Raw genomic sequence first — 16,613 nt, 5'->3', positions numbered from 1 at the left:
AACAAGAAGGTCCACGGGATACAGTAAACCTGAAGTGAAGCATCGGAATCGGTAACTAGTTTCACAGGAATGGTTCCAACGTATACAGTAAGAAGAGCCAGTGTTCTTGTACTTAAGTCGGCATAGCGCCTTTTGTATTTAATTCCGATGCAATTTCTGTGATTCGTCGTCAATAAGAAGGTCCAAGGGATACAGTAAACCAGAAGTGAAGCATCGGAATCCAAAACTGGTCTCACAGGATATGTTCAAAACATAGTCAGTAATAAGAGTCAGTCTTCTTGTACTTAAGTCGGCATTGTGCCTTTTGTATTTAATTCCGATGCAATTTCTGTGTTTCGTCGTCAATACGAAGGTCCAAGGTATACAGTAAACCTGAAGTGAAGCATCGGAATATATAACTAGTGTCACTGGAATGGGTCAAAGCATAGACAGTGAGATAAGCCAGTCTCCCTGTACCTAAGTCGGCATTGTGCCTTTTGTGTTTAATTCCGATGCAATTTCTGTGTTTCGTCGTCAATAAGAAGGTCCAAGGGTTACAGTAAACCTGAAGTGAAGCATCGGAATCTATAACTAGTGTCACCGGAATTGTTCAAAAATAGACAGTATGAAGAGCCGGTCTTCGTGTACTTAAGTCAGCATTGTGCCTTTTGTAGTTAATTCCGATGCAATATCTGTGTTTCGTCGTCAATAAGAAGGTCCAAGGGATACAGTAAACCAGAAGTGAAGCATCGGAATCTATAACTAGTGTCGCAGGAATGGTTCAGATCATAGACAGTAGGAAGAACCAGTCTTCTTGTACTTAAGTTTCATCGGCCTTTTGTATTTAGTTCCTATGCAATATCTCTGTTTCGTCGTCAATAAGAAGGTCCAAGGGATACAGTGAACCAGAAGTGGGGCATCGGAATCCATAACTAGAGTCACAGGCATGGTTCCAAACATAGACAGTAAGAAGAGCCAGTCTTCTTGTACTTAAGTCGACATAATGCTTTTTGTATTTAATTTTGATGTAATTTCTGTGTTTAATAGTCAATAAGAATGTCCAAGGGATACAGTAATCCTGAAGTGTGGCATCGGAACCTATAACTAGAGTCACAGAAATGGTTCAAAACATGGACAGTAAGAACAGTCAGTCTTCTTGTACTTAAGTCGGCATTGTGCCTTTTGTATTTAATTCCTATGCCATTTCTGTGTTTCGTCGTCTATAAGAATTTCCAAGGGATACAGTAAACCCGAAGTGAAGCATCGGAATCTATAACTAGTGTCACACTAACTGTTCAAGTCATAGACACTAAGAAGAGCTAGTCTTCTTGTGCTTAACGGCATTGTGATTTTTGTATTTAATTCCGATGCAATTTCTGTGTTTAATCGTCAATAAGAAGGTCCAAGGGATGCAGTAAACATATAGCGAAGCATCGGAATCTAAAACTGGTCTCACAGGATTGTTCAAAACATAGTCAGTAAGAAGAGTCAGTCTTCTTGTACTTAAGTCGGCATTGTGCCTTTTGTATTTAATTCCGAATCAATTTCTGTGTTTCGTAGTCAATAAGAAAGTCCAAGGGATACAGTAAACCTGAAGTGAAGCATCGGAATCTATAACTAGTGTCCCCGGAATGGTTCAAAACATAGACAGTAAAAGTAGCCAGTCTTCCTGTACTTGTCGGCATTGTGCCTTTTGTATTTAATTCAGATGCAATTTCTGTGTTTCGTTGTGAATAAGAAAGTCCAAGGGATACAGTAAACCTGAAGTGAAGCATCGGAAACTATGACTAGTGTCACAGGAATGGTTCAAATCATAGACAGTAAGAAGAGCCAGTCTTCTTGTACTTAAGTCGGCATTGTGCCTTTTGTATTTATTTTAAGATACAATTTCTGAGTTTCGTCGTCAACAAGAAGGTCCACGGGATACAGTAACCCTGAAGTGAAGCATCGGAATCGGTAACTAGTTTCACAGGAATGGTTCCAACGTATACAGTAAGAAGAGCCAGTGTTCTTGGACTTAAGTCGGCATTGCGCCATTTGTATTTAATTCCGATGAAATTTCTGTGATTCGTCGTCAATAAGAACGTTCAAGGTATACAGTAAACCCGAAGTGAAGCATCGGAATCCAAAACTGGTCTCACAGGAATGGTTCAAAACATGGACAGTAAGAACAGTCAGTCTTCGCGTACTTAAGTCGGCATTGTGCCTTTTGTATTTAATTCCGATGCAATTTCTGTGTTTCGTCGTCAATAAGAAGGTCCAAGGGATACAGTAAACTTGAAGTGAGGAATCGGAATCCGTAACTAGAGTCACAGGAATGGTTCCAACATATACAGTAAGAAGAGCCAGTCTTCTTGTACTTAAGTCGGCATTGCGCCTTTTGTATTTAATTACGATGCAATATCTGTGTTTCGTCGTAAATAAGAAGGTCCAACGGTTACAGTAAACCTGAAGTGAAGCATCGGAATTTCAAACTAGTGTCACCGGAAAGGTTCAAACATAGACCTGTAATAAGAGCCGGTCTTCTTGTACTTAAGTCGGAATTGTGCCTTTTGTATTTAATTCCGATGCAATTTCTGTGTTTCGTCGTCAATAAGAAGGTCCAAGGGCTACGGTAAACCTGAAGTGAAGCATCGGATTCTATTACTAGTGTCGCAGGAATGGTTTAGATCGTAGGCACTAGGAAGAGCCAGTCTTTATTTATTTAAGTCAGCATTGTACCTTTTGTATTTAATTCCGATGCAATTTCTGTGATTCGTCGTCAATAAGAAGGTCCAAGGGATACAGTAAACCCGAAGTGAAGCATCGGAATCCAAAACTGGTCTCACAGGAAATGTTCAAAACATAGTCAGTAAGAAGAGTCAGTCTTCTTGTACTTAGGTCGGCATTGTGCCTTTTGTATTTAATTCCGATGCCATTTCTGTGTTTCATCGTCAATAAGAAGGTCCAAGGGATACAGTAAACCTGAAGTGAAGCATCGGAATTTATAACTAGTGTGACAGGAATGATTCAAATCATAGACAGTAAGAAGAGCCACTCTGCTTGTACTTCAGTCGGCATTGTGCCTTTTTTATTATATTGCGATGCAATTTCTGTGTTTCATCGTCAATAAGAAGGACCCAGAGATACAGTAAACATATCGTGTATCATCGGAATTTAAAACTGGTCTCACAGGAAATGTTCAAACATAGTCAGCAAGAAGAGTCAGTCTTCTTGTACTTATGTCGGCATTGTGCCATTTGTATTTAATTCCGATAAAATTTCTGTGTTTCGTCGTCAATAAGAAGGTCCACGTGATACAGTAAACCTGAGGTGAAGCATCGAAATCGGTAACTAGTGTCACAGGAATGGTTCCAACATATACAGTAAGAAGAGCCACTCTGCTTGTACTTCAGTCGGCATTGTGCCTTTTGTATTATATTCCGATGCAATTTCTGTGTTTCATCGTCAACAAGAAGGTCCAAGAGATACAGTAAACATATCGTGTAGCATCGGAATTTAAAACTGGTCTCACAGGAAATTTTCAAACATAGACAGTAAGAAGAGCCAGTCCTCTTGTACTTAAATCGGCATTGTGCCTTTTGTGTTTAATTCCGTTGTAATATCTGTGTTTCGTCGTCAATACGAAGGTCCAAGGGATACAGTAAACCTGAAGTGAAGCATCGGAATCTATAACTAGTGTCAAATGAATGGTTCAAATCTTAGACTGTAAGAAGAGCCAGTCTTCTTTTACTTAAGACGGCATTGTGCCTTTTGTATTTAATTCCGATTCAATTTCTATGTTTAATCGTCAATAAGAAGGTCCAAGGGATACAGTAAACATATAGTGAAGCATCCGAATCTAAAACTGGTCTCACAGGAAATGTTCAAATCGTAGTCAGTAAGAAGAGTCAGTCTTCTTGTACTTATGTCGGCATTGTGCCTTTTGTATTTAATTCCGATGCAATTTCTGTGTTTCGTCGTCAATAAGAAGAACAAGGGATACAGTAAACATGAAGTGAAGCATCGGAATCTATAACTAGTGTCACAGGAATGGTTCAAAACATAGACAGCAAGAAGAGCCAGTCTTCTTGTACTTAAGTCGGCATTGTGCCTTTTGTGTTAATTCCGATGCAATTTCTGTGTTTCGTCGTCAATAAGAAGGTCCAAGGGATACTGTGAACATGAAGCTTAGCATCGGACTCTATAACTAGTGTCACAGGAATGGATCAAAGCATAGACAGTAAGAAGAGCCAGACTTCTTGTACTTAAGTCAGCATTGTGCCTTTTGTATTTAATTTTGATGCAATTTCTGTGTTTCGTCGTCAATAAGAAGGACCAAGGGATACAGTAAACCTGAAGTGAAGCATCGGAATCTATAACTAGTGTCACAGGAATTGTTCAAAGCATAGACAGTAAGGAGAGCCAGTCTTCTTGTACTTATGTCGGCATTGTGCCTTTTGTATTTAATTCCGATGCAATTTCTGTGTTTCATCGTCAATAAGAAGGTCCAAGGGATACAGTAAACATATAGTGAAGCATCGGAGTCTTAAACTGGTCTTAAAGGATATGTTCAAAGCATAGTCAGTAAGAAGAGTCAGTCTTCTTGTACTTAAGTCGGCATTGTGCCTTTTGTATTAAATTCCGATGCAATTTCTGTGGTTCGTCGTCAATAAGAGGGTCCAAGGGATACAGTAAACCTGAAGTGAAGCATCGGAATCTATAACTAGTGTCACAGGATTGGCTCAAATCATAGACAGTAAGAAGAGCCAGTCTTCTTGTACCTAAGTCGGCATTGTGCCTTTTGCATTTAAATCCGATGCAATTCCTGTGTTTCGTCGTCAATAAGAAGGTCCAAGTGATACGGTAAACCTGAAGTGAGGCATCGGAATCTATAACTAGTGTCACAGGAATGGTTCAAAACATAGACAGTAAGATGAGCCAGTCTTCTTGTACTTAAGTAGGCATTGTGGCTTTTGTATTTATTCCGATGCAATTTCTGTGTTTCGTCGTGAAAAGGAAGGTCCAAGTGAAACAGTAAACCTGAAGTGAAGCATCGGAATCTATAACTAGTGTCACAGGAATGGTTCAAAACATAGACACTAAGAAAAGCCAGTCTTCTTGTACTTACGCCGGCATTGTGCGTTTTGTATTTAATTACGATGCAATTTCTGTGTTTCGTAGTCAATAAGAAGGTCCAAGGGATACAGTAAATCTGAAGTGAAGCATCGGAATATATAACTAGTGTCACAGGATTGGTTCAAAACATAGTCAGTAATAAGAGCGACTCTTCTTGTACTTCAGTCGGCATTGTGCCTTTTGTATTTAATTCCGATGTAATTTCTGTGTTTCGTCGTCAATAAGAAGGTCCAAGGGATACAGTGAACCTGAAGTGAAGCATCGGACTTTATAACTAGTGTCACAGGAATGCTTCAAATCATAGACAGTAAGGAGAGCCAGTCTTCTTGTACTTAAGTCGTCATTGTGCCTTTTGTATTTAATTCTGATGCAATTTCTGTGTTTCGTCGTCAATAAGAAGGTCCAAGGGATACAGTAAACGTATATTGAAGCATCGGAATCTAAAACTGGACTTAAAGGAGATGTTCAAACCATAGTCAGTAAGAAGAGTCAGTCTTCTTGTACTTAAGTCGTCATTGTGCCATCTGTATTTAATTCCGATGCAATTTCTGTGTCTCATCGTCAATAAGAAGGTCCAAGGGATACAGTAAACATATAGTGAAGCATCGGAATCTTAAACTTGTCTCACAGGAAATGTTCAAACATAGTCAGTGAGAAGAGTCGGTCTTCTTGTACTTAAGTCGGCATTGTGCATTTTGTATTTAATTCCGATGCTATATATGTGTTTCATCGTCAATAAGGAGGTCAGAGGGATACAGTAAACCTGAAGTGAAGCATCGGAATCTATAACTAGTGTCACAGGAATGGTTCAAAGCATAGACGGTAAGAAGAGTCAGTTCTCTTGTACTTAAGTCGGAATTGTGACTTTTCTATGTCATTCCGATGCAATTTCTGTGTTTCATCGTCAATAAGAAGGTCAGAGCGATACAGTAAACCCGAAGTGAAGCATCGGAATCTATAACTAGTGTCACAGGAATGGTTCAAAACATAGACACTAAAAAGAGCCAGTTTTGTTGAACTTAAGCCGGCATTGTACCTTTTGTTGTTAATTCCGATGCTATTTCTGTGTTACGTCGTCAATAAGAAGGTCCAAGGGATACAGTAAACCTGAAGTGAAGCATCGGAATATAAAACTAGTGTCACAGGAATGGTTCAAAGCATAGACAGTAAGAAGTGCCAGTCTTCTTGTACTTAAGTCGGCATTGTGCCTTTTGTATTTAATTCCGATGCAATTTCTGTGTTTCATCGTCAATAAGAAGTTCCAAGGGATACAGTAAACATTTAGTGAAGCATCGGAATCTAAAACTAATCACACAGGAAATGTTCAAAGCATAGTCAGTAAGAAGCATTGTCTTCTTGTACTTAAGTCGGCATTGTGCCTTTTGTATTTAATTCCGATGCAATTTCCGTGTTTCATCGTCAACAACATGGTCCAAGGGATACAGTAAACCTGACGTGAAGCATCGGAACCTATAACTAGTGTCACAGGAATGGTTCAAAACATAGACGGTAAGAAGAGCCAGTCGTCTTGTACTTAAGTCGGCATTGTGCATTTTGTATTTAATTCCGATGCTATTTCTCTGTTCCGTCGTCAATATGTAGGTCCAAGGGATACAGTAAACCTGACGTGAAGCATCGGAATCTATAACTAGTGTCACAGGAATGGTTCAAAACATAGACAGTAAGAAGAGCCAGTATTCTTGTACATAAGTCGGCATTGTGCCTTTTGTATTTAATTCCGATGCCATTTCTGTGTTTCGTCGTCAATAGGAAGGTCCAAGGCAACAGTAAACCTGAAGTGAAGCATCGGAATTTATAACTAGTGTCACAGGAATGGTTCAAAACATAGACAGTAAGAAGAGCCAGTCTTCTCGTACTTAAGACGGCATTGTGCCTTTTGTATTTAACTCCGATTCAATTTCTATGTTTAATCGTCAATAAGAAGGTCCAAGGGATACAGTAAACATATAGTGAAGCATCGGAATCTTAAACTGGTCTCACAGGAAATGTTCAAACATAGTCAGTGAGAAGAGTCGGTTTTCTTGTACTTAAGTCGGCATTGTGCATTTTGTATTTAATTCCGATGCTATATATGTGTTTCATCGTCAATAAGGAGGTCAGAGGGATACAGTAAACCTGAAGTGAAGCATCGGAATCTATAACTAGTGTCACAGGAATGGTTCAAAGCATAGACGGTAAGAAGAGTCAGTTTTCTTGTACTTAAGTCGGAATTGTGACTTTTCTGTGTCATTCCGATGCAATTTCTGTGTTTCATCGTCAATAAGAAGGTCAGAGCGATACAGTAAACCTAAAGTGAAGCATCGGAATCTATAACTAGTGCCACAGGAATGGTTCAAAACATAGACAGTAAGAAGAGCGAGTCTTCTCGTACTTAAGTCGGCATTGTGACTTTTGTATTTATTCCTATGCAATTTCTGTGTTTCGTCGTCAATAAGAAGGTCCAAGGGGTACAGTAAATCTGAAGTGAAGCATCGGAATCTATAACAAGTGTCACAGGAATGGTTCAAAGCATAGACACTAAAAAGAGCCAGTTTTGTTGAACTTAAGCCGGCATTGTACCTTTTGTTGTTAATTCCCATGCAATTTCTGTGTTACGTCGTCAATAAGAAGGTCCAAGGGATACAGTAAACCTGAAGTGAAGCATCGGAATATAAAACTAGTGTCAAAGGAATGGTTCAAAGCATAGACAGTAAGAAGTGCCAGTCTTCTTGTACTTAAGTCGGCATTGTGCCTTTTGTATTTAATTCCGATGCGATTTCTGTGTTTCATCGTCAATAAGAAGTTTCAAGGGATACAGTAAACATTTAGTGAAGCATCGGAATCTAAAACTGGTCTCACAGGAAATGTTCAAAGCATAGTCAGTAAGAAGAATCAGTCTTCTTGTACTTAAGTCGGCATTGTGCCTTTTGTATTTAATTCCGATGCAATTTCCGTGTTTCATCGTCAACAACAAGGTCCAAGGGATACAGTAAACCTGACGTGAAGCATCGGAACCTAATACTAGTGTCACAGGAATGGTTCAAAACATAGACGGTAAGAAGAGCCAGTCGTCTTGTACTTAAGTCGGCATTGTGCATTTTGTATTTAATTCCGATGCTATTTCTCTGTTCCGTCGTCAATATGAAGGTCCAAGGGATACAGTAAACCTGACGTGAAGCATCGGAATCTATAACTAGTGTCACAGGAATGGTTCAAAATATAGACAGTAAGAAGAGCCAGTCTTCTCATACTTAAATCGGCATTGTGCCTTTTCAAAATTAATTCCGATGCAATTACTGTGTTTCGTCGTCAATAAGAAGGTCCAAGCGATACAGTAAACCTGAAGTGAAGCATCGGAATCTATAACTAGTGTCACAGGAATGGTTCAAAACATAGACAGTAAGAAGAGCCAGTATTCTTGTACATAAGTCGGTATTGTGCCCTTTGTATTTATTTCCGATGCCATTTCTGTGTTCCGTCGTCAATAAGAAGGTCCAAGGGATACAGTAAACCTGAAGTGAAGCATCGGAATTTATAACTAGTGTCACAGGAATGGTTCAAAACATAGACAGTAAGAAGAGCCAGTCTTCTCGTACTTAAGACGGCATTGTGCTTTTTGTATTTAATTCCGATTCAATTTCTATGTTTAATCGTCAATAAGAATGTCCAAGGGATACAGTAAACATATAGTGAAGCATCGGAATCTAAAACTGGTCTCACAGGAAATGTTCAAAACATAGTCAGTAAGAAGAGTCAGTCTTCTTGTACTTAAGTCGGAATTGTGCCTTTTGTATTTCATTCCGATGCAATATCTGTGTTTCGTCGTCAATAAGAAGGTCCAAGGGATACAGTAATCTTGAAGTGAGGAATCGGAATCTGTAAGTAGAGTCACAGGAATGGTTCCAACATATACAGTAAGAAGAGCCAGTCTTCTTGTACTTAAGTCGGCATTGCGCCTTTTGTATTTAATACCGATGCAATTTCTGTGATTCGTCATCAATAAGAACGTTCAAGGTACACAGTAAATTTCAAGTGAAGCATCGGAATTCAAAACTGGTCTCACAGGAAATGTTCAAATCATAGTAAGTAAGAAGAGTCAGTCTTCTTGTACTTAAGTCGGCATTGTGCCTTTTGTATTTAATTCCGATACAATATCTGTGTTTCGTCGTCAATAAGAAGGTCCAAGGGATACAGTAAACTTGAAGTGAGGAATCGGAATCTGTAACTAGAGTCACAGGAATGGTTCCAACATATACAGTAAGAAGAGCCAGTCTTCTTGTACTTAAGTCGGCATTGCGCATTCTGTATTTAATTACGATGCAATATCTGTGTTTCGTCGTAAATAAGAAGGTCCAACGGTTACAGTAAACCTGAAGTGAAGCATCGGATTCTCTAACTAGTGTCACCGGAAAGGTTCAAACATAGACAGTAAGAAGAGCCGGTCTTCTTGTACTTAAGTTCGCATTTTGCCTTTTGTATTTAATTCCGATGCAATTTCTGTGTTTCGTCGTCAGTAAGAAGGTCCAAGGGCTACGGTAAACCTGTAGTGAAGCATCGGAATCTATTACTAGTGTCGCAGGAATGGTTCAGATCGTAGACAGTAGGAAGAGCCAGTCTTTTTGTACTTACGTCAGCATTGTATCTTTTGTATTTAATTCCGATGCAATTTCTGTGATTCGTCGTAAATAAGAAGGTCCAAGGGATACAGTAAACCCGAAGTGAAGCATCGGAATCCAAATCTGGTCTCACAGGAAATGTTCAAAACATAGTCAGTAAGAGGAGTCAGTCTTCTTGTACTTAAGTCGGCATTGTGGCTTTTGTATTTATTCCTATGCACTTTCTATGTTTCGTTGTCAATAAGAAGGTCCAAGGGATACAGTAAATCTGAAGTGAAGCATCGGAATCTATAACTAGTGTCACAGGAATGGTTCAAAGCATAGACACTAAAAAGAGCCAGTTTTGTTGAACTTAAGCCGGCATTGTACCTTTTGTTGTTAATTCCCATGCAATTTCTGTGTTACGTCGTCAATAAGAAGGTCCAAGGGATACAGTAAACCTGATGTGAAGCATCGGAATATAAAACTAGTGTCAAAGGAATGGTTCAAAGCATTGACAGTAAGAAGTGCCAGTCTTCTTGTACTTAAGTCGGCATTGTGCCTTTTGTATTTAATTCCGATGCAATTTCTGTGTTTCATCGTCAATAAGAAGTTTCAAGGGATACAGTAAACATTTAGTGAAGCATCGGAATCTAAAACTGGTCTCACAGGAAATGTTCAAAGCATAGTCAGTAAGAAGAATCAGTCTTCTTGTACTTAAGTCGGCATTGTGCCTTTTGTATTTAATTCCGATGCAATTTCCGTGTTTCATCGTCAACAACAAGGTCCAAGGGATACAGTAAACCTGACGTGAAGCATCGGAACCTAATACTAGTGTCACAGGAATGGTTCAAAACATAGACGGTAAGAAGAGCCAGTCGTCTTGTACTTAAGTCGGCATTGTGCATTTTGTATTTATTTCCGATGCTATTTCTCTGTTCCGTCGTCAATATGAAGGTCCAAGGGATACAGTAAACCTGACGTGAAGCATCGGAATCTATAACTAGTGTCACAGGAATGGTTCAAAATATAGACAGTAAGAAGAGCCAGTCTTCTTATACTTAAGTCGGCATTGTGCTTTTTCAAAATTAATTCCGATGCAATTACTGTGTTTCGTCGTCAATAAGAAGGTCCAAGGGATACAGTAAACATGAAGTGAAGCATCGGAATCTATAACTAGTGACACAGGAATGGTTCAAAACATTGATAGTAAGATGAGCCAGTCTTCCTGTACTTAAGTCGGCATTGTGCCTTTTGTATTTAATTCCGATGCAAAATCTGTGTTTCGTCGTCAATAAGAAGGTCCAAGGGATACAGTAAAACTGAAGTGAAGCATCGGAATCTATAACTAGTGTCACAGGAATGGTTCAAAACATAGACAGTAAGAAGAGCCAGTATTCTTGTACATAAGTCGGTATTGTGCCCTTTGTATTTAATTCCGATGCCATTTCTCTGTTCCGTCGTCAATAAGAAGGTCCAAGGGATACAGTAAACCTGAAGTGAAGCATCGGAATTTATAACTAGTGTCACAGGAATGGTTCAAAACATAGACAGTAAGAAGAGCCAGTCTTCCGTACTTAAGACGGCATTGTGCTTTTTGTATTTAATTCCGATTCAATTTCTATGTTTAATCGTCAATAAGAAGGTCCAAGGGATACAGTAAACATATAGTGAAGCATCGGAATCTAAAACTGGTCTCACAGGAAATGTTCAAAACATAGTCAGTAAGAAGAGTCAGTCTTCTTGTACTTAAGTCGGCATTGTGCCTTTTGTATTTCATTCCGATGCAATATCTGTGTTTCGTCGTCAATAAGAAGGTCCAAGGGATACAGTAAACTTGAAGTGAGGAATCGGAATCTGTAACTAGAGTCACAGGAATGGTTCCAACATATACAGTAAGAAGAGCCAGTCTTCTTGTACTTAAGTCGGCATTGCGCCTTTTGTATTTAATACCGATGCAATTTCTGTGATTCGTCGTCAATAAGAACGTTCAAGGTACACAGTAAATTTCAAGTGAAGCATCGGAATTCAAAACTGGTCTCACAGGAAATGTTCAAATCATAGTAAGTAAGAAGAGTCAGTCTTCTTGTACTTAAGTCGGCATTGTGCCTTTTGTATTTAATTCCGATGCAATATCTGTGTTTCGTCGTCAATAAGAAGGTCCAAGGGATACAGTAAACTTGAAGTGAGGAATTGGAATCTGTAACTAGAGTCACAGGAATGGTTCCAACATATACAGTAAGAAGAGCCAGTCTTCTTGTACTTAAGTCGGCATTGCGCATTCTGTATTTAATTACGATGCAATATCTGTGTTTCGTCGTAAATAAGAAGGTCCAACGGTTACAGTAAACCTGAAGTGAAGCATCGGAATCTCTAACTAGTGTCACCGGAAAGGTTCAAACATAGACAGTAAGAAGAGCCGGTCTTCTTGTACTTAAGTCGGCATTTTGCTTTTGTATTTAATTCCGATGCAATTTCTGTGTTTCGTCGTCAGTAAGAAGGTCCAAGGGCTACGGTAAACCTGTAGTGAAGCATCGGAATCTATTACTAGTGTCGCAGGAATGGTTCAGATCGTAGACAGTAGGAAGAGCCAGTCTTTTTGTACTTACGTCAGCATTGTATCTTTTGTATTTAATTCCGATGCAATTTCTGTGATTCGTCGTAAATAAGAAGGTCCAAGGGATACAGTAAACCCGAAGTGAAGCATCGGAATCCAAATCTGGTCTCACAGGAAATGTTCAGAACATAGTCAGTAAGAGGAGTCAGTCTTCTTGTACTTAAGTCGGCATGGTGCCTTTTGTATTTAATTCCGATGCAATTTCTGTGTATCGTCGTCAATAAGAAGGTCCAAGGTATACAGTAAACCTGAAGTGAAGCATCGGAATCTATAACTAGTGTCACTGGAATGGGTCAAAACATAGACAGTAAGAAGAGCCAGTCTCCCTGTACCTAAGTCGGCATTGTGCCTTTTGTGTTTAATTCCGATGCAATTTCTGTGTTTCGTCGTCAATAAGAAGGTCCAAGCGTTACAGTAAACCTGAAGTGAAGCATCGGAATCTATAACTAGTGTCACCGGAATTGTTCAAAACATAGACAGTAAGAAGAGCCGGTCTTCTTGTACTTAAGTCAGCATTGTGCCTTTTGTAGTTAATTCCGATGCAATATCTGTGTTTCGTCGTCCATAAGAAGGTCCAAGGGATACAGTAAACCTGAAGTGAAGCATCGGAATCTATAACTAGTGTCGCAGGAATGGTTCAGATCATAGACAGTAGGAAGAGCCAGTCTTCTTGTACTTAAGTTGGCATCGGCCTTTTGTATTTAATTCCTATGCAATATCTCTGTTTCGTCGTCAATAAGAAGGTCCAAGGGATACAGTAAACCTGAAGTGGGGCATCGGAATCCATAACTAGTGTCACAGGCATGGTTCCAAACATAGACAGTAAGAAGAGCCAGTCTTCTTGTACTTAAGTCGACATTGTGCTTTTTGTATTTAATTTTGATGCAATTTCTGTGTTTAATAGTCAATAAGAATGTCCAAGGGATACAGTAAACCTGAAGTGTGGCATCGGAACCTATAACTAGAGTCACAGGAATGGTTCAAAACATGGACAGTAAGAACAGTCAGTCTTCTTGTACTTAAGTCGGCATTGTGCCTTTTGTATTTAATTCCTATGCCATTTCTGTGTTTCGTCGTCAATAAGAATTTCCAAGGGATACAGTAAACACGAAGTGAAGCATCGGAATCTATAACTAGTGTCAGCGGAACGGTTCAAGTCATAGACACTAAGAAGAGCCAGTCTTCTTGTGCTTAACGGCATTGTGATTTTTGTATTTAATTCCGATGCAATTTCCGTGTTTAATCGTCAATAAGAAGGTCCAAGGGATGCAGTAAACATATAGTGAAGCATCGGAATCTAAAACTGGTCGCACAGGAAATGTTCAAAACATAGTCAGTAAGAAGAGTCAGTCTTCTTGTACTTAAGTCTGCATTGTACCTTTTGTATTTAATTCCGATGCAATTTCTGTGATTCGTCGTCAATAAGAAGGTCCAAGGGATACAGTAAACCCGAAGTGAAGCATCGGAATCCAAAACTGGTCTCACAGGAAATGTTCAAAAGATAGTCAGTAAGAAGAGTCAGTCTTCTTGTACTTAAGTCGGCATTGTGCCTTTTGTATTTAATTGCGATGCAATTACTGTGCTTCGTCGTCAATAAGAAGGTCCAAGGTATACAGTAAACCTGAAGTGAAGCATCGGAATCTATAACTAGTGTCCCCGGAATGGTTCAAATCATAGACAGTAAAAGTAGCCAGTCTTCCTGTACTTGTCGGCATTGTGCCTTTTGTATTTAATTTCGATGCAATTTCTGTGTTTCGTCGTGAATAAGAAGGTCCAAGGGATACAGTAAACCTGAAGTGAAGCATCGGAAACTATGACTAGTGTCACAGGAATGGTTCAAATCATAGACAGTAGGAAGAGCCAGTCTTCTTGTACTTAAGTCGGCATTGTGCCTCTTGTATTTAATTAAGATAAAATTTCTGAGTTTCGTCGTCAACAAGAAGGTCCACGGGATACAGTAAACCTGAAGTGAAGCATCGGAATCGGTAACTAGTTTCACGGGAATGGTTCCAACATATACAGTAAGAAGAGCCAGTGTTCTTGTACTTAAGTCGGCATTGCGCATTTTGTATTTAACTCCGATGCAATTTCTGTGATTCGTCGTCAATAAGAACGTTCAAGGTATACAGTAAATTTCAAGTGAAGCATCGGAATTCAAATCTGGTCTCACAGGAAATGTTTAAATCATAGTCAGTAAGAAGAGTCAGTCTTCTTGTACTTAAGTCGGCATTGTGCCTTTTGTATTTAATTCCGATGCAATTTCTGTGTTTCGTCGTCAATAAGAAGGTCCATGGGATACAGTAAACTTGAAGTGAGGAATCGGAATCCGTAACAAGAGTCACAGGAATGGTTCCAACATATACAGTAAGAAGACCCCGTCTTCTTGTACTTAGGTCGGCATTGCGCCTTTTGTATTTAATTACGATGCAATATCTGTGTTTCGTCGTAAATAAGAAGGTCCAACGGTTACAGTAAACCTGAAGTGAAGCATCGGAATCTCTAACTAGTGTCACCGGAAAGGTTCAAACATAGACAGTAAGAAGAGCCGGTCTTCTTGTACTTAAGTCGGAATTGTGCCTTTTGTATTTAATTCCGATGCAATTTCCGTGTTTAATCGTCAATAAGAAGGTCCAAGGGATGCAGTAAACATATAGTGAAGCATCGGAACCTAAAACTGGTCTCACAGGAAATGATCAAATCATAGTCAGTAAGAAGAGTCAGTCTTCTTGTACTTAAGTCGGCATTGTGCCTTTTGTATTTAATTCCGATTCAATTTCTGTGTTTCGTCGTCAATAAGAAAGTCCAAGGGATACAGTAAACCTGAAGTGAAGCATCGGAATCTATAACTACTGTCCCCGTAATGGTTCAAAACATAGACAGTAAAAGTAGCCAGTCTTCCTGTACTTGTCGGCATTGTGCCTTTTGTATTTAATTCCGATGCAATTTCTGTGTTTCGTCGTGAATAAGATGGTCCTAGGGATACAGTAAACCTGAAGTGAAGCATCGGAAACTATGACTAGTGTCACAGGAATGGTTCAAATCATAGACAGTAAGAAGAGCCAGTCTTCTTGAACTTAAGTCGGCATTGTGCCTTTTGTATTTAATTCCGATGCAATTTCTGTGTTTCGTCGTCAATAAGAAGGTCCAAGGGCTACGGTAAACCTGAAGTGAAGCATCGGATTCTATTACTAGTGTCGCAGGAATGGTTCAGATCGTAGACAGTAGGAAGAGCCAGTCTTTTTGTACATAAGTCAGCATTGTACCTTTTGTATTTAATTCCGATGCAATTTCTGTGATTCGTCGTCAATAAGAAGGTCCAAGGGATACAGTAAACCCGAAGTGAAGCATCGGAATCCAAAACTGGTCTCACAGGAAATGTTCAAAAGATAGTCAGTAAGAAGAGTCAGTCTTCTTGTACTTAAGTCGGCATTGTGCCTTTTGTATTTAATTGCGATGCAATTACTGTGCTTCGTCGTCAATAAGAAGGTCCAAGGTATACAGTAAACCTGAAGTGAAGCATCGGAATCTATAACTAGTGTCACTGGAATGGGTCAAAGCATAGACAGTAAGAAGAGCCAGTCTCCCTGTACCTAAGTCGGCATTGTGCCTTTTGTGTTTAATTCCGATGCAATTTCTGTGTTTCGTCGTCAATAAGAAGGTCCAAGGGTTACAGTAAACCTGAAGTGAAGCATCGGAATCTATAACTAGTGTCACCGGAATTGTTCAAAATATAGACAGTAAGAAGAGCCGGTATTCTTGTACTTAAGTCAGCATTGTGCCTTTTGTAGTTAATTCCGATGCAATATCTGTGTTTCGTCGTCAATAAGAAGGTCCAAGGGATACAGTAAACCTGAAGTGAAGCATCGGAATCTATAACTAGTGTCGCAGGAATGGTTGAGATCATAGAAAGTAGGATGAGCCAGTCTTCTTGTACTTAAGTTGGCATCGGCATTTTGTATTTAATTCCTATGCAATATCTCTGTTTCGTCGTCAATAAGAAGGTCCAAGGGATGCAGTAAACCTGAGGTGGGGCATCGGAATCCATAACTAGTGTCACAGGCATGGTTCCAAACATAGACAGTAAGAAGAGCCAGTCTTCTTGTACTTAAGTCGACATTGTGCTTTTTGTATTTACTATTAATGCAATTTCTGTGTTTAATAGTCAATAAGAATGTCCAAGGGATACAGTAAACCTGAAGTGTGGCATCGGAACCTATAACTAGAGTCACAGGAATGGTTCAAAACATGGACAGTAAGAAGAGTCAGTCTTCTTGTACTTAAGTCGGCATTGTGCCTTTTGTATT

This window comes from Schistocerca serialis, chromosome 3 (assembly GCF_023864345.2).
Source record: "Schistocerca serialis cubense isolate TAMUIC-IGC-003099 chromosome 3, iqSchSeri2.2, whole genome shotgun sequence".
NCBI lineage: Eukaryota > Metazoa > Arthropoda > Insecta > Orthoptera > Acrididae > Schistocerca > Schistocerca serialis.
Note: the sequence above shows the minus strand (reverse complement) of the source record.